This window comes from Bos indicus x Bos taurus, chromosome 13 (genome assembly GCF_003369695.1).
Source record: "Bos indicus x Bos taurus breed Angus x Brahman F1 hybrid chromosome 13, Bos_hybrid_MaternalHap_v2.0, whole genome shotgun sequence".
NCBI classification, from domain to species: Eukaryota; Metazoa; Chordata; class Mammalia; order Artiodactyla; family Bovidae; genus Bos; species Bos indicus x Bos taurus.
In genome coordinates, this window is record NC_040088.1 from 11152508 (window position 1) to 11170969 (window position 18462).

Here is an 18462-nt window from a genome sequence, read left to right on the forward strand (position 1 = left end):
ATCAGAATTGATTTGTTGATTTTTGGCTCCCTACCAACCAAACATCTTCCTAGTTTGAGAGCAATCCCCCAGGGTGTGACCAACAACCTTGCCCAATGCATCTGTCCCCACTCCTCAAGTGGCCAACTGTCGGCTTCCCTCTTTATCCAAAACCCCATCACACATCTATGGATCTCAGCTGACCCACCTGTTAAGGTGTGGGAGAGGGTTTCCTAGAGTGTTTCAGAGCCATGAGGGTGCCTGGGGCCTCTCTCTGAGCTCAGGTGCAAGTCCCTCAAATGCTGCAAAGACCACTATTAAAAACCTAGCAGAAGAAGCCAGCGAACAAAGAGGTGCCTTAATGATACGCTTTGGAAGCAAGTCTTTTTATAACTTCATTCTTCCCTCTCAATGGCCCCAAATGAAGATGAACTCAGAAAGGAACCCTTGGCAACAGCAGAGGAGAAAACAGCTTTCAAGGGCCTTCGCCTTGTGCCCAAGTTCTTGTTTCAAAAGGAGACAGATTTGGTCTCTCTAACACTCAGTGTGTTACCAAATATCTGGATCATAAGAAATAACAGAAACCAACCTTGGGAGAAACTGTGGCCAATCACACAGAAGCTCTAGGTGTCAGCTGCTGTGATAATCAGCGACTCCTTTCCTTTGAGTCTCTCCACCTCTCCCCATACCTTTCAAGTTCCAGTTGAAGGTAGGTAGTACGCAGGACACAGTGAAGAAGGACCATCTGGAGAGGCTGCTGGGCACTAGAAGTCGAGTGTACAAGTTTGTGGATGGTGATGCTGCCAGAACCTGTTGGAAATGGAAATCCAGTGTCTATTCTGATAAGAACAGACCCCTTCCCTTCCATAGCAAATGAGGCCAATTAACCCATCAACTATCAGGTCCCTTCAATGTGGTCATGTTCCTCAGTAAGGGCTTGGACTAGAACAAGCCCTGATGGAACATTGGACACGGAGCAATGGGGGCAGCCCAGGAAGTCTGAGTGTTGGGTGCATGCCTGTTGCCACGGCCACTTGGGCATGAGCCCTTGAGCAATGGGGCTGACCTGGAGAAAAAGGAAGATCAATGGCCATGGGGTGAGTTTTTGCTCACTGGTGAAGGACATGTTGTAGGTACTTCATAAACATTTATTCAATGAATATCTTAACCTGATCATTGAGAGACATAGGGGCTTGGCAGAGCCAAAGATGGGAGGAGCTTAAGTCCTTGAATCATCACATGGAAGAAAGCTGCCCATAGACTGGAAACTGTCTCATTGGACTGTTATGTGAGCAATGTGGGGGGGTTGGGGGGTGGGGGGGGTGGCGGTGGAATGGTATTGTGTTAAGCCCGTGGGATTTGGGGATTTATTTGTTATTAGAGGCCCGATCAGGCATCTTCACCAGACACAAACAGGCACCACTGTCCTCTATGGACAGCTGTCCTCCAGGTGATTCAAGGTCTTAGGCCCCTCCCATCTTTGTCTCTACCAACCTCTCAGACCACAGAACCTTCTTCTAGCCCCTAGAATAACAGAGAGAAGTCCCACCCACTTCTTAAAAGCTACTGCCCGGAACGGACACACACCATTTTCACTCATGTTTTGAGGACTTGTCACATGGCCAAACATAGATGCAGGCTTAACTGGGAAATACAGTCCTTGTCTGCAGCCGCCCCCTAGCAACAATTCACACTATGGGAAAGAAAGCACAAAGGACTGGTAGGTGGAACACTAGCTGTCTCCACCAGGTCCTGATCCTAGACATTCCTCCAGCATTCACTGAGTCTGTGATCTATTCTCCAGCAGGCATCAGGCCGGGGTTTTCTCTGAATATCTCCACCCCTCCCTTCAACTCTTACCAGCACAGCAGCATCACCAGACTGCCCTCGAGCCTTTACTGTAAGATCCTCTTACCTCTCACCAGAGCTGCCCTGGTGACAGGTTCTTGGCTTGAACCCGCATGGCTGGAGCCTTCTCTCTGCCTGACCTCACCTCACTGCCAGCCTCACTTTTGGGGGGCCTCCTACATAGCTCCCTCCTCCTGGCAGCCCAAATGGAAAGCCAAGCAGATGCCTCCTGAAGGAGGGCTCAGGGTCCATCCTGTCTATCTCTAAGCCAAAGACAATGGGTCTTGACACATAGCGCCTCATTGGTTACTTGTCCTCTTGTTTCCCATCTCCCCACACAATCCATCAGGGCAGGAAGTGGAACCGCCCCTCTGCTTCCTGTTCCTGTCTCACTGGGACTCTCCCTGCACTGATGCTGTTGGTTCCCAAGCTGAACCCTTTTACCAGATGAGTGGTCCCAAGCCCCAGATCCTGGGAGAACTGACTGCTAAGGATACTACTATCCCCTTCCCTGGACACTTACCTTCGGCAGGATCTGCATCCCCTAGGAGGTTACTCTCCCCAGCCAACCAGTGACATTAGAGTGGCCCTTGACTGATGGCATGGAGGTACAAATGCCAGCCCCCGAGTCTCCAGGGGAGACCAACTCTGGTGACACAATTCATGCTCAGAGCTCCTTGTGGGATCAGGCTGAAGCTGGCCTCTCTCTCATGTTCCCTTGTGTCTCTGTAAGAGCACTCTGCAATAAATCACTCTCATAAGAAGCCCCATCTCAGGCTCTGATTCTAGGAAGCTGATCTAAGACCCTCCCTTACATCAGATCCGCCTCTTCTTTCTCAAGGTGGCACCTGCTTTCTTCTTTTTCCAGAGCTGTATTGGCAGACAGGATGCAGAAAAACAGAAATCAGCTTGCAGATAGCAAAAAAAAAAAAAAAAAAAATGCCTTGGGAAGTGCAATGAAAATATTGCACAGAAGAGACTATAAAGTGTTGAATGCCATGCTGTCCATCAAAACTCTTGCCAGGAACCCTAGCATGGCCCTGGAGCTCTGCCTCTTGGAGGGAGGCCGCCCACCAAACCAGGAGGACTTGTGACTTGTGGATTCCATGGACACTGTGCATTAAGTTGATCCTTGTCCCTGAGCCACCTCTGGCCTCACATTGCCTTCCCAGGGCAAAACCCACTCCTTTTTACTGTGGTGGCCATTTGGGGGAATTATAAAAGCAAAGGGGTTACGAGAGAGAGAGAGAGAGAGAGAGAAAAACGCAAAAGGAACAGATAAGAATCTAGAGAGAAAGTGTGAGAGCATCATCTTTCAAAGACGTCCAAGCACCCCTTTCTTTGGCCCGTCAGGAAATCCACACCCTGTTTCCTGGCCCCAGGAGATACACCCCTGGCTAGATCCTGGAACCTGCGATCCACAGAAGTGCTTCTGGTGTTCGATGCATCCTAGACATGTAGCTGAAGGTAGCAGGGGAGAATGGTTGTGCCCACAGGCCTCTGGGAGACGGAAGAGAGGGGCGAGGGTGGTGAACGCAGAGGGTTAAGAAACTGGCAGTTTGCACCAACACCCTCCACTCCTTTCAATTTCTGTTCCGAGAATTTAAATGCATTCTGTCACAGTGAGTTATGTCACCCGGAGGAAATGCCCAACTCGGCGACGTTTTTAAAGATTATTTTTTAGATCACCTATCACTATCCATTTGAGGAACGATTGTTCAATCCGAAAAAATAAATTCAAAACTGTCCCCTTCTAAGCAAGATAGAAAAATAACTTTCCCTATTCTTTCCCTTTTTTTTTTTTCTTTTTACTTATTTTTTTTAAAAGAAGGCTTATTTCTGAAGGACAGATTTGAAAATCTGTTTTCACCTTGACATTCTGGCTGGATTTGAGCAGCTCAGTAAGCTGAAGATCATGCCTTGTCAGACAGGTAAACAAATGAATGTAGAGCCAGCTGTGTGACCTCAGGCAATTCACTTAACCTCTCTGAGCCTTAATCTCCTCAATTGTTTCACTGAGGTAACAGTGCTGACCATGATCATCAAATGAAATGATGTCCAGACAGTCCTTGAATGTGAGACAGATGTAAGGTGTCTGTTCCACTAGACTGTCAATTCCTAAAGAGCAGGGAGCAGGCTCTGGCCAATTCTGCCCTCCCTGTAGATCTTACATAGGCCCAGCCCACCTAAATTGTTTAATAAATATTGGATGGGTGGACAGTTCAGTGGGTGATGGTTTGGTGGGTGGAGGTTTGCATGTACAAAGAGATGGATGATTGAAGGAGGGGTGGATGGAAGTGATCATATGTTGGGAAATAGCTATTTAAAAAAAAAAAAAAGATTCCCAAAAGCCCTTATGACAAGTTTCCCAATTTCCATAGTATGAATATTGATACCTTGGCCACCAACATGACAACCCTGAATCCAGAGTTGGAAAGAGAGGTGCAAAACTGGCATTTACAAGTCTGTAGAAGACAGTTCTTGTACCGGAGTGGATGGATGGAAGGAAGAGAAATAAGGGAGGAAGTAATGAAGAAGGCAGGACGGGGGACTCCCTGGTGGTACAGTTGTTATGCAGCTGCCTTGCAGTGCAGGGGATGTAGGTCAGGGAATGAAGATCCCACACGTTTGGGAAAACTAAGCCTGAGTGCCACAACTAGAGAGCCCGCGAGTCACAACAGATCTCACTCCTAAGAGCTGATGCAGCAAATAATATAAATAAAGACTCTTTTTAAAAGAAAGAAAGAAGGTAGGAAGGAAGGGAGAGGGAGAACCACAAATAAATATTTACCATAGAGAAGAAAATAAAAATATTCTGGTACCAGGGAACACAAGGAAAAGCAATGCCTGAGGAGGCAGGAAATCTGCTTTCACCACCAGTCCTCATGGACACTCATCTTCTGGAGCAAATTATTTCCTCTTATAGGATGAGGGTGGGAGTGGAGTTAACACAGTGCAGAACAATGGTCCTCAATTAGTTTTAAGAATTGGAAACCTATTTCCCAGTAAAATCTTACTTGAAAAGCACAATAATAATTACAACTGATATTTATTAAGCATTTGCTATGTACTGGGTACAGTCTAAGCACATTGCATGGAGTCCTCCCAACAACGCAGTAAAACAGATAACCCGACTATCCCTCAACTACTGGAGAGGCTGAGGCACTTGCTTGAAAGTGAAAGTGAGTCACTCAGTCATATCCGACTCTTTACGACCCCGTGGACTGTAGCCCACAAGTCTCCTCTGTCCATGGGATTCTCCAGGCAAGAATGATGGAGTGGGTTGTCATTTCCTTCTCCAGGGGATCTTCCCGACCCAGAGACCCAGGTCTCCCACATTGCAGACAGACTCTTTATCGACTGAGCCACCAGAGAAATCACCAGGCAGGCACTTGCTTAAGCTCACATAACAAATAGCAGATCTAAGATTTAGGCCCAGGCGATGATGGCAGTCCTAACCATTCTGCTCTCCTGCCCTTTTCTATCAGAAGGAAAAGAAGCTGAACTGCCCCCTATAGACCCAAAGCTCAGCAATTCCAGAGGCCCCACAGAGAGCCAGATTGTTGGAAAAGAAGCTGGGGGAACAGGTGTTGATCCTAGTTCTGCTCCTGGTTGGCTATGTATCCTTGGAAAAACCTCTTGCCCTCTCTGAGCTTCAGTTATCTCATTTATAAAACAAAGTGGACATTCCCTACAACTATTATAAATTATACATTGGGCAATCCTCATGAGAAGGATCAAGAAGTCTTCAAAGACGAATAGCTCAAATAAGTCACATTACACACAGTTTATTTACTTCTAGGACATCAAGACCCATATGATTTAGAATGCATCCATTTTTGAGGTTATATGACTTTTTTTTTTTAAGTAGCAACAATTTCTCCAATTAAATTAAATCTTGGGACTTCCCTGGTGGCACAATGGATAGGAACAGGAATCCACCTGCCAATGCAGGGAACACGGGTTCCATCCCTGGTCTTGGAGGGATGCCTCAGAGCAGCTAAACCCATGCGCCACAACTACTGAGCCTACACATTGCAACTACTGAAGCCCGTGTGCCTAGAGCCTGTGCTCCGCAACAAGGAGTCACTACAGTGAGAAGTCTATGTGCCATAACGAAGGGTAGCCCCCGCTAGCCACGGCTAGAGAAACCCACACAAAGCAACAAAGACTCAGCAACAGCCAAAAATTTTTTAAATAAATACATTTTAAAAGTAAATTAGCTAAATAAATCCTGTAGGGATGACTTTATTTTCAAGGATACTAATTTGAAAGTCACTTTTGTTAATGCAGAGGAACATTTAGTTATTAGCAATATTTAGCACTGCCTTCACATACAATTTTACAAATCTGCATGAAATGGAACCTGTTTCTGGGGGTAGAAACAGCAACAACGACAACAACAACAAAAGGTGGTCAGCATGCTGAGTATTACTTTCTTTGGGACTCAGATCTCTTTGGAAATCTAAAGAGAAATTTGGACTTTTCTCCGAGAGACATGCAGACACTTGCCAAACTTTGGGTAAAACTTTGGGACAGGAAGGATGAGAGGGACTGCCAGTCCTAGGAGTCAGGAGAAGGCAGGATCTTAGTAGAAACAAGAATATCTCTGAGGTGCCGGGTAATTCTTCAGGTCCACGTTTCAGCATCCTCAATCAAGGCAGAAAAGATAGCCAGAAGCCACTCAGACACCGCCTGAGATTTTAAAATGAAGAATTCTCTTGATAAATAAATCTCTTAATGAAATACAAGCAATTAAGCTAAAAGTCCTATCAAATGCAACCTGTCACTCAGCAGGCTGACACTTAATTGAATTTCTTTTTCCATCCCCTGGCTCCTTTTCCCTGATAAACAAATTCATTCACCTCGGATCAAGTTTCCCTAACCCAGAAACCAATGATAGTCAATCAACTAATTGACACAACAAAGACTTCTATTCAAAAAAAAAACTTTCCCTAATTAAAGTGGGAATGAAATTTTATAATACTCTGGTGCCTGATATTAATTACTCTGTGGTTAAGCTCCTCCCTCCTCCTCAGGGGCCTGGCAGAGGACCGGAGTTAAGGAAGGCATCTCAGACCCAGGTACAAGTCCGAGTTCCAGCTTTATCCTGAGTTCACTGTGTGATCTTGGGAGGTCACACCTCCCTCTGTTTCTCATCAGGCATGGACATCAGGGGTAGAAGCTGCTTCCAGCTCTAACCATTACCTTTTATGATCCAGAGGAGAGTCCGATGGCATAGTCTTCCTTCGGTGACTGCAGGTCAGCCAGCCGCTGGCGGGAGCTCTCGCCAGGCACTGAACTGAAAATCCCGCACATGGTCACCAGGCTGCCTCTGCCTGCACCTGGCAGACACAGCAGCCCCTGAATGCAAACGCCCCTCTCCCCACACATCCATCCACACACTCCCAGGCACACTCCTTACACGCATCTGTACAGTGTCTCCTTGCCGCACTCCCCCCACGCACACTACATCAAGGCCAAGCATGTACATGCACTGACTGACACCCTCACTTATGCACATGAAGCACACACACACACTTTGCAAGCGTGTGAGCACACGCTCTCTTACAGAGTAAGTCCCCCCAGTCAAGGCCATGCACACACTCTCGCTCCTCCTGAAACACATGCACTGATTAGACACACACCCCTCTAGAGAGCGGATTTGAAGCCCTGAGTGCACACCCATCCCCTTACCCCAGACTCGGAAGCACGGGCTGGCTAGTACCTGGCCCCAGACTCTTCTCTAGAGTAAACTCCCTTTGGAAAGGCTGATGTACACACACGCATGTGCACTTACACACCCATAGGCTCCTCTCCTCACTGTCAGATGTTAACCTGAACAGCATATGACCCAGTTTCCCAACCGTAAGGAAGCTTTGGCTGGAATCTCAGAAACCTAGTGATCAGCCCAATGGACTTGTCCAGAACTGTCCGGGCTCCAAAGTTTCTTTCCTTCAACAAAGGGCTACTGAGTATGCCAGGCACTGCTTGGGGGAAGAAAGTGAAGGAGACAGACACAGTCCCCCAGAAGCAGCTCTGTTCCTGCGACCCCTGCCCAGACACGCCAGCTGATAGTGAGGGCCCGGTCCCTGGACCCTGACAGCCCCAGGACTCTAGTTTAGAGGTGGTCTTTTCAAGACATTATAGTCAAGGTGCCTTTGAGCCAGGCCTTACAGGACACAGGAGAGGGTGTACAAGGCAGAGACACAGTATGAATAAACACAAGAGTCTGGGAAGGGGGCACCAAGAGACAGTGCCAGGCAGGCGTGTGGGCAGCCTAGCTCCAGCGCTCACTGTCTCTGGGGCAGGGGCAATCACTGAACATCTCTGAGCCTCCCTTGCCTTGCGTGAAAAATGGGGATGTTAGGGACTTGTCTGGTGGTCCTGTGGTTCAGACTCTGAGCTTCCAGTGCAGGAGGCACAGGTTCAATCCTTGGTCAGGGAACTAAAGTCTCACACTGCAGTGTGGCATGGCCAAAAAAATTTTTTTCGTAAGAAAAAAACAGGGTTGATAGTATCGAACTGCCACAGAAGGACCATACGTTCACTCAGCAAATAGAGGGGAGCAGCTACTCTGTGCCAGGCAGTGTCTGGGCACCTGGGGCTGTTGTGAAGATGACAGGGGGTGATGAACGCCAGCTCTTGGGGCCATATTTGCTCACACTGGACACCAGCTTGGCAGGCCTGAGTGCTAGTGAGAAGACGGGACTCTGGAGTGAATGGAGGTAGGGGCGTTGGTGCTCTTGGGCCAAGGGAGCAGGAGGGAGCAGATGGAAAGATGGAAGGGCAGAGACTGAGGCTGGGAGGCCAGCCTGGAGGAAGAGGGTGAGGGACTGGTGATGGAGCCCCCAGGCTCAGCTGCATCTCCAGGTGACAGACATTGTCTCAGCCCTGACCTTCCCTGGTCAGCCCCCACCTGGATTCCTTCCAGGGCAGGGGCCCAGATTCCCCGACAGGTTTTCGCCAAGCCAGGCAGGGGTGGAGGTGAGGGGGCCCCCTTCCCTCCCCCTCGGGCACAGAGCAGAAGCTCCGGCATCTGATGCCTTCGGTGGGGCTCATCTCATCTCCCTGACTCTGTTTTCATGTTTTCCTCTCTCACGCTGGCTGTGTGGAGCACATCTCTCAGAAAATACTTGCTTTTGAAAGTTGTTGCCATAACAACCACTTCATTACACGCCAGGCCCAGTATCTCAGAAATGCAGAATCTTCCCTTAAAAGCGTGCGCTGCACATCAAAGGGGAATAGGAGCTCATTATTTTTACATTATTTTGCAGGCAAATAGATATTTTCCAATACACATTTCTTTTCTAAGTTGATTTTCTTGTTCAGTGGAAATGCACATTTCTTTCTTAACACTTTCCTGCCTGCGGGGCTCAGGGCCTAGAAACGTAAGTTCCTCAAAGCAGGAGGAAGAAGACATTTCTTTTGCTGGGAGATCCATCCCCCAGCCCACGAAGGGTGGTTTGCTCTAAGTCACAATTATACTGCACCCAGAAATTCTGGAACACTCAGAAATTCTCAGTGTAGCACACACAAGCCTCTCTCAGTCTGACTTTGTTCTAACCAAGGTTTCGTAACAAGTGAAGCTAATGACTTAAGGAGCCAAATCAAAACTAAACCAAACAAATATCTTAACCGGCTGAGGTGGAGACATGCTCCAGAATTTTGTTTCCTGAACTAGAGGGTGCTGTAAGTGAAGGCCGAGCACATATCTCTCCCTTCACTAGCACATAAGTGTCATGATTTTTGTCTGTCTGTTTCACTGCTTCATCACCAGAACGTTGAAAAGTGCATGGGCCTACAGGGGCTCAGAAAATATTTGTTGAATGGACCAATGGATGAATGTGCTGGAAACACCATGCCTTGTAACAGTTCTGCAGAGAAAGGAATCATCATCCCCATGATACAGATAAAAAATTTGAGGTTTATAGTAGTTAATACCATAATAATAATAACTGACATTTAAATTCTTTATCGAAGTATATGCATAGATCCCACAAGCCATGCAGTGTGGCCAAAATAATAACAATAACATGCATAGAGAAGAATGCATCGATCTTAAGTACACAGCTCCTCAAGTTTCTATAAACTGAATACCCCTGGGTAACCAGTACCTGGGCTTCCCAGGTGGCGCAGTGGTAAAGAATCCACCTGTCAATGCAGGAGATGCAAGAGACTCAGTTTCTATCCCTGGGTCAGGAAGAACCCCTAGAGTAGAAATGGCAATCCACTCCAGTATTCTTGCCTGGAAAATACCATGGACAGAGGAGCCTGGAGGGCTACAGTCCATAGGGTCATAAAGATTTGGACACAACTAAACACACACACACACACAACCAACACCCAGATCAAGAAACAAAACATTTGGAGGGAAGAAGGGGGCTGTAAGCAGGACCAGCTTTCCTGGTGGCTTTACAAGAATCCATTATGATGCCACACATTTGTTTTAGGTGGATTTCTGTATCTGCTCTATTTTACATCAGGAGGGGCAAGGCCTGCTTAGACTCACTAAATCCCACAGCTGCTGTCCTGACCTCTAACATCATAGATTAGTTTTGCCTGTTCTTGTAATTTCTGTACATGGACCACACAGGAGCTTCCCTTTCATGTGTGACTTTTTCCCCTTGTCTTTTTCGTTTTGGCCACTTGATTTGTGGATCTTAGTTCCCTGACCAGAGGCTGAACCTGGACAGTGAAAGTGCTGGGTCCTGACCACTGGACCACCAGGGGATTCCCATATGTTCTGGGGTGTTTTTGTGTGAGTTTGTTTTGCTTTAGTTTTTGGCTGCACCACACAGTGTGCGACATCTTAGTTCCCCTACCAGGGACTGAACCCGTGCCCCCTGCCGTGGAAACATGGAGTCCTAACCGCTGGACCTCCAGGGAAGTCCTTACAATGCTTTTCAGATTTGTCCACATTGTGGCAGGTAGCTGGCCATCACCCACCTCTCAGCTAACAGTGGGTAGTTTTTAATGAGCATTTACTATGTGCTGGGTAAGTTCATTTAATCCTCCCAACACTCTTAAGATGAAACCATTATCTTAAGTGGTTTGCCTGGAGTCCCACAAACAATAAGTAGGGAACTGAACTCAGAAATGAATGATCTCCAAATTCCTGCTGTTGTCAGGAACCTTTTTCCTGGCTGACTCAAGGCTATCGCTAGCAAGTCAATAGCTGGACCAGGCTAGGGGTAAGGAGGGGGCTTTTTACTCCAACTTGAAATGGTCCCAGCATCCTTAGCCCTCAGCCTCTTGTAACTGCTTTTATATTTTATAAAATATGTTGTATTTCTCAGCTTCCTGACCTCACTGTCAGGCTCTCAGCTGCTCCCTCCTGCCGATGTCAATGTGCCTGCCAGTCACCACACCAAAAGCTCTTGTTACTTCTAATCCATTATGACCAGGAAGCCAAAAATACTGGGGTTATTAGAACTGTGTGCAAAACAAGAGATAATGGCTGTGAATAAGGGCTTGCCTCGCATGGGTCTACAGACAGTGAGATCTGTGATAGCTTCACTTCTGCTTGTTTCCTAGGTCTACAGACATGAAGTATCTAGATAAGCCAAGGGCCTCTCCAGTACATTTTTTCTCATTTTGAATGCCTTAATTAAAAGTTTTCTGGTTGGGGTCTGAGGACCTCACTCCTGTAGTATTTCTGTAGCTTGTGCTGATGGTCTGTGCCTGACAAGTTAGCTCAGGTCTTTGTAGTCCTGAAATCTCATCAGACAAAGCAGCCAAGAGGAACACAAATGCCTCTTCAGCTCTTGGCTCTGAGGCAGAAATGAGTGCTGAAGTGATACTGGGAGGCTCTGGTTCCTGACTCTGTAGCCGAGCTGGCCTCCTGTAATCCTGGGCTTTCATGGGTCTGTTCCAGCTCCCCTCTCCTGGGCTAGCCCGCCCCACCCACTCAGGTCTCAAGGTCTGCGGTGCACTTACCTGATTCTGGACCTGCACTGAGTGCATGATATAAGCAGGATGGGACCCACTCCGCCTCCTCCCCCAGCGGCCTCCTGCTTCTGTGCTGTGAAGGCCTCTTGGACAGTTCAGGTCTGGGTAGCATGGTCCCATCCTAGCCCTCCATCCCAGCCTATCCTTCCCTCCATCAGAGCTCTCACTTACCTCAACTGGGTACTTGGCTCTCACTCTCTCTCTGTAAATATATGGGTTTCCCTGGTGGCTCAGATGGTAAAGAATCTGCCTGCAGTGTGGGAGACCCAGGTTCAATCCCTGGGTCAGGAAGATTACCCTGGAAGAGGGCATGGCAACCCACTCCAGTATTCTTGCCTGGAGAATCCCAGACACGGACAGAGGAGCCTGGCGGGCTACAGTCCTTGGGATTGCACAGAGCTCAAGCAACTTAGCACACACTCAAACACACACACACATAAATATCTATTTGGCCACATCAAATGGCTTGTGGGATCTTAGTTCTCTGACCAAGAAATGAATGTGGGGCCCACAGCAGTGAAAGCACAGAGCCCTAACCCATGGACTGCCAGGGATTTTTCCCTCAATATTTTTTAATGAAAACCTAAACCTTCTCTCCACTCACCTTACCCCTGTTGAAAGAAGCCAATTTTGCATCTATTAACCAATTCATTTCCACTTTCCTAATTTCCTATATTCATATCTGCTCTCTGGAATCTCTTCTGAACCAGTTTTTAACACTTTATTAGTTTTTTCAGTAATTAATGGGTTAAAAAATCTTTTAACACTGTTTAAAAAAAAAAGATAATCTGTCCTGTGGGCTCACACCATGAACATGAGCACTCGCTTTTCCTGAGTTTCACACTCCTCTAAATTCAGGGCCTGACACCAGAGAAAGCGTCTCTCTTTGTGGACAGGGACAGCTATTTGCTCATGTTTTGACACTTCTCATAGAAGCTCTGATGGCTGTGCTGTAAAAAGCCACTCCACCCTGGGCTCATGGCTCACATTTGGCAACTATGTCCCTTTAATGGATGCACGCGTGTCTACTGTGGATACAAACATAATGGTTTCCATGGAGACCTGGTCACAATGACTAATTAGACAAAAGAAGAGTGTTTTTCAAAGCCTTGAAAGACGTCATGGATGTAATAAACGAACATCATCTTAGTCAATTGATATATTCTTTCTTATTTCTCCCTAGAAACATCAAAAAATGGTCCCTGGTGATTTGACCTTATTATGGAGTTGGACCCTCTAGCCACTGGGTCAGAGCCTTCTAGATTCTCAACTACAGGATTCTGATCCTGACCTTCCAAAAGCAGCCATGGGGGCACTTGTCCACTACAACCATTTGCAGACTGGGCCGTCCCACCTGGCCCCACTTGCTTACTCTCATGATGGCCATTAAGGAGACCAGGGATGCTCCAGATTCGGGGGACCTTGTCCTAACCACTCCAAATGACCAGCCTGACTCAGCCATCAGCTGCCCCACTGGGTTCACTGGCCACCTTCATTTGTTTCAGATATTGGGTGTATGAAAATTGATAAAGGGAAATCGCAACTAAACTTGTAGTCAGGAAGGCCTGTAGATAGTGCCTTCCTACTCATTGTTGTTCAGTTGCCAAGTCGTGTCCAACTCTCTGCGACCCCGTGAACTGCAGCACACCAGGCTTCCCTATCCCTCACTATCTCCCTGAGTTTGCTCAAACGCCTGTGCATTGAGTCAGTGATGCCATCCAACTGTCTCATCTTCTGTCACCTCCTCCTGCCCTCAATCTTTCCCAGCATCAGGGTCTTTTCCAGGGAGTCAGTTCTTCGCATCAGGTGACCAAAGTACTGGAGCTTCAGCTTCAGCATCAGTCCTCCCAGTGAATATTCAGAGTTGATTTCCTTTAGGATTGGCTGGTTTGATCTCCTTGGACCAGCTTTTTCACTCTTCTGTTTCACAATCAAGAGGCTCTTTAGTTCCTATTCAGACTCATCACCAATGACCTCAAACAGGAAGACAAAAATCACCCCCAACAGGAAGACCTCAGTTACTGACCCCAACAGGAAGATACCTACCTTGCACTGACAGGAAGTGCTACTATGTTACTACCCCAACAGGAGGAAGGAAGACTTCCTTTCTGCCCAGCAACAAGTCCAGCCAATAAGAGACTGTGCTCACCTAAACTTTTACTTTCCTCCAATGAACTTAAATTTTTTCCCTACTGTCCTCCAATGAACTTGAATTTTCTTCCTTGCTGATGACTTCCTTTCTTTGCCCTGCCCTCCTTGCTATAAAAGGCTTCCATGTTGTGTAACCCCTCAGTGTATCTCCTTGTTGCCAGATGAGATGCTGCCTGACTCATAAATTGTTTAATAAAGCCAATTAGATCTTCGATTCACTCAGTTAAATTTTATTTTCTAATAGATGCAACTTGTAGTCTCTATACCCCCTACAAAATTGGGGGCAATGAGTATTAACTATCCCAGATTGTAAAGAAAAGCTATCCTTTTCCCCGAGGGGTTGTAAACTTAGCATAACGTGCCAGCAAAAATCTCAGAAGTGAGAGAACCACCCCAGCTATTTCTTCCAAAGGCTATACGCTGATCTGCACGAGCTTTCCCATTTTTTTCCTGCCCCTCATCCCACCACGTCAGGCTTTTTTCAAGTGTTCAGAACACAAAATATCAAGACCTGAAACTATGACCAAGGAAACTAACCTGTCTTAGATATACTGAACACTGAGTCCCAAAGCCACTCCATATAACAGCAGAATAATAATAATAATTAATCTAGATAGAAATGAGAAATGCCTGTACATAAGGCAAACATACTTCAGCCAACAGCCCAAGAAAAAAGTCATCTAAAGTATCCAGTCTAGAAGAAAATATAAGCTAAAGCAAAAGAAAAATTTACCAAAATGCTACTATGAAACTACAAAATAAGAATACAAATATTTTAAAAGCATAAACTCTCAATAACAAATATAATGGAAGAAATGACAGAGACATAAAAATTTTGAAGAGTTAAAAAGTGAATGGATAAGTAGTAACTGACCCAAAAAAAAGAGAAAATTGAGATTTGTATGTGTGTGTGCCTGCCGGGCGGAGAACCTGCAACAGTAAACTGATTGAAGCCACAGAACTCTGCATCGACCAGAGTACCAGTGAGGCTGGGGTGCAGCAGATACTGAAACAGAAGAGGCCAGGAGGTTGTATGTTGAGCATTCAGAGCTCCAGACCCGCTTTCCTGACCCTGCAAATCCAGGTGATGGTGTCTCCCACCAAGCAGCAGAAGAAAGTGAGACATTTTCTCCCTGGAAAGGTTGAAGTCAGAGGCTCACGTATGAACATCAGTCACAGCTAACTAGTTGGTATGAGGTGCTCTAATGAAAAGACTAGAATTTAGTACAAGACTGTACACTAAACAGGGGAAGATGGAAGTCCTATCCTTGCTTGGCCCCAGAACACTGGCTGACAGCCTGGTGCCATGAGGCAGGAGAGCAAAGGCCTCCTCTTAGAGAATTATCCCAAGAGAAAAAACTTAGAGATACTGACATTCAGGTCTCCCTAGGGCACATCTCAAACCCATTTCTTTACCCCAAAGTGAAGCCCCCAGCCAACAAACACCACCCCAACCCCAAACTCACTCAGAGACTCCAATAAGCCTTGTGGTGCCCTCCTCTTAAATTCAAATGGATAGCCAGGGATCACCAGACAGTTGGAGGAAAACTTGAAACCTGAAAGATAAAGAACAAAGCAAACAGAACACAGCTTCCAAAAGCCCAACACAACTGAGGAAGGATGAGAAAAGGGAAAGTTATAATTACGGGGGTAACTCAATAGTAAATTAAAAATAAAAACAATAATGAGAGCAATGTAAGATGTTATTTAGAAATATGGAAGTAAGACTAGGAAGAAATAGCTTACACTTGAAGGAGGTTGACAAGAATGAAGAAAAGTAGGAGAGAGCTGATTTTCCTTATAAAACTGGGAAAACAATGTGACTTTTCAAACTATGTGCATTTACACTTTTTTTTTTTTTTTAAGGAAATGAAGTGGTTTTTTTTTTAGAAAAATAAACTTCCAAGTCATTAAATCTTCAAGCATTCAGGCAGAAAAAGCAAATCATCTACAAATGAGAAAAGGCCTCAGGCTGGACTGTGACTTCCACTCAGCAACAGTCAAAGCCAGAAGATTTAGGAAAACAGTGTTTCAATTTAAAATACACGTGAGCCAAGGTCTTTCTGTCCTGTACAGATGTTGGTCAAGTACAAAGGCAACGGGCATCAGCTAACTAAGAGTCTACTTTACTTATGACTTTCTCTTGGAAAAACTACTTAATAACAAAATCTAGCAAGGAAGAGATAAATAAAAAAATAGAAAACTCAGAGAGGGGGACATCCTAGCAAAAGGACTAAGCATGAGAAATGAGTCTATCCAAAACTAGAGTTTACACTAATTGTTATTTCATTTAAATATCAATGTTCTAAAATGTATCAATGTAAAAATATCATATATTAACATACATGTTAATGGTACAGATGAACCTATTTCCAGGGCAGGAATAGAGATGCAGGTATACAGAACAGATCTGTGGACACAAAAGGGGAAGGGGGGTGGGACAAATTTGGAGATTGAAACTGACCTATAGACACCACCACGTGTAAAATAGACAGCTAGTGGGAACCTGTGGTATAGCACAAGGAGCTCAACTTGGGGCTCTGTGATGACCTAGAGGGGTGGGATATGGGGGAGGGAGATGAAAGAAGGAGGGGATATATATATACATATAGTTGATTCACTTCATTGTACAGAACAGACCAATACAACATTGTAAAGCAATTAAATTCCAATAATAATCATGAAGATGAGGAGTGAAGTAGGAAATAAATAGAAGACCAGTGTAATATCCTATAGAATAGGACATTCCATTCTACCTAACATGCAAATACGTCATTTAAAAACACTCAAATCTCAAGGATGAGATGATTGGATGACATCACTGACTCAATGGACATGAATTGGAGCAAACTCTGGGAGAGAGTGCAGAACAGAGGAGCCTGGTGTGCTGCCATCCATGGGGTGGTGAAGAGTGAGACATGACTCAGCAACTGAACACACACGCAAATGTCAATGCAATGGACTCAGCAATGAAAGAGAGTGACCCCCGTTAATCTCAAATGCAATATGCTAAGTGAAAAAAGTCACACTGAAAAGCATGTTCTGTACATGTTACATGGTTTTCTGGAAAAGGCAAAACAACAGGCACAGAAAAGAGACCAGTGGATGCCAAGGTCCATGTGTGGAAGAAGGGGTGGACCAAAGGGGTGCAAGAAATTTGCAGGGAGACAAACCATTCCACAGCTTGACTGACTCTGGTGTGACTACACGACCACGCAATTGTTAAAACTCATAGCACTGACTCTACGCTGCTCTGTGAAAAATGCATTAGGACAGGAACGCAGACAGTAGTCACAGGCTTTTCACAAAATATGCCATGTCTTTTGATTTAATGGGCAATTTTATGTTGCTGTCTCAAAAATTCCATTGTTGAACTAATCTAAGTGAATATTTTATCTGGGAGTACTGCTGTTAATTGTGCTCATGGTAAAACACACAGATTTGGGGAATTCCCTGGAAGTCCACTGGTTAGAACTTGGCACTGGAGCTGCTTGGAGCCCTGGGTTTGATCCCTGGTCAGGGTACGTAGGTCCGACAAGCCAGCCACAAGGCTCGGTCAAAACAAACAAAAACAAAACAAAACAAAAAAGCACAGAGAATTTTTAAAAAATGACTCCAACCACAATGTCTTCCCTAATCTCTTGTTGAACTTGGAAGCATATTTTAGGAAACAATTTCTTTGGTAATGACTGACGAAATATCTGTCTGAGGTTCAGAAATTCCTTTGGATTCCCCATCCCATCCCCTAGAGCCCAATAAAAATAAAAACAAATTAAAAAAAAAAAGAAATTCCTTTGGTTTCATTGGTTTCCTTTTCTTCTATCACAGTCAAGTAAAGTTATGCTGAATGACTTACTTTCAAAAGTATCCCATTTCACAAAAATATTGCTACCTACCTCTCCACCTAGAAACTCCATATAGAAACATAGTTTGATGGTTTGAGGGGGCTGGAGGCAGTCTTTTTATTTATTGTACCTGTCTGTATTTTTGCAGTTTAACACCTATGCACTATTTTTATGAAAGCAATGAGTCCTTCCCTGGCCCCACTCTAACTATAGTCACAGTTCCACACCCTCCCTTCCAGGGCATGCATGTCACTCTCCTGACTCCACAGGCATTGCCATGCCACTTCCACCCCCTTCCTGGACCCCACATCCTTGAGAACCAAGAGCTCTATCTTGCTCATTCCTCTATCCCACGGAGGGCCATGGTTCACACAAGCCCTCAATATATGCAGCTGGAATACAGTGGATCACATATTAAGAGGCCAAGGGTAAAATCCTCCATGAGCTTAAAAGGTAAAAAAAAGCATCTCAGAATTTTCAATCCTGACTACTGTCTACTTTTCTACAATGTAAGAGAGAAATCAAGGGAGAAGGAGGACATGGCTAAAAGCTTAGTTCATTAGAACACTGGGAGACCAAACACAGCCATCTTACTGCCTAACAGCTAGTGACATGTCTCTCTGCTCCCAGTGAGAGATTTTGATGGAAGCCCGGTGGTTGGGAGTCTAGAACCAAGAGTAAACAAAGA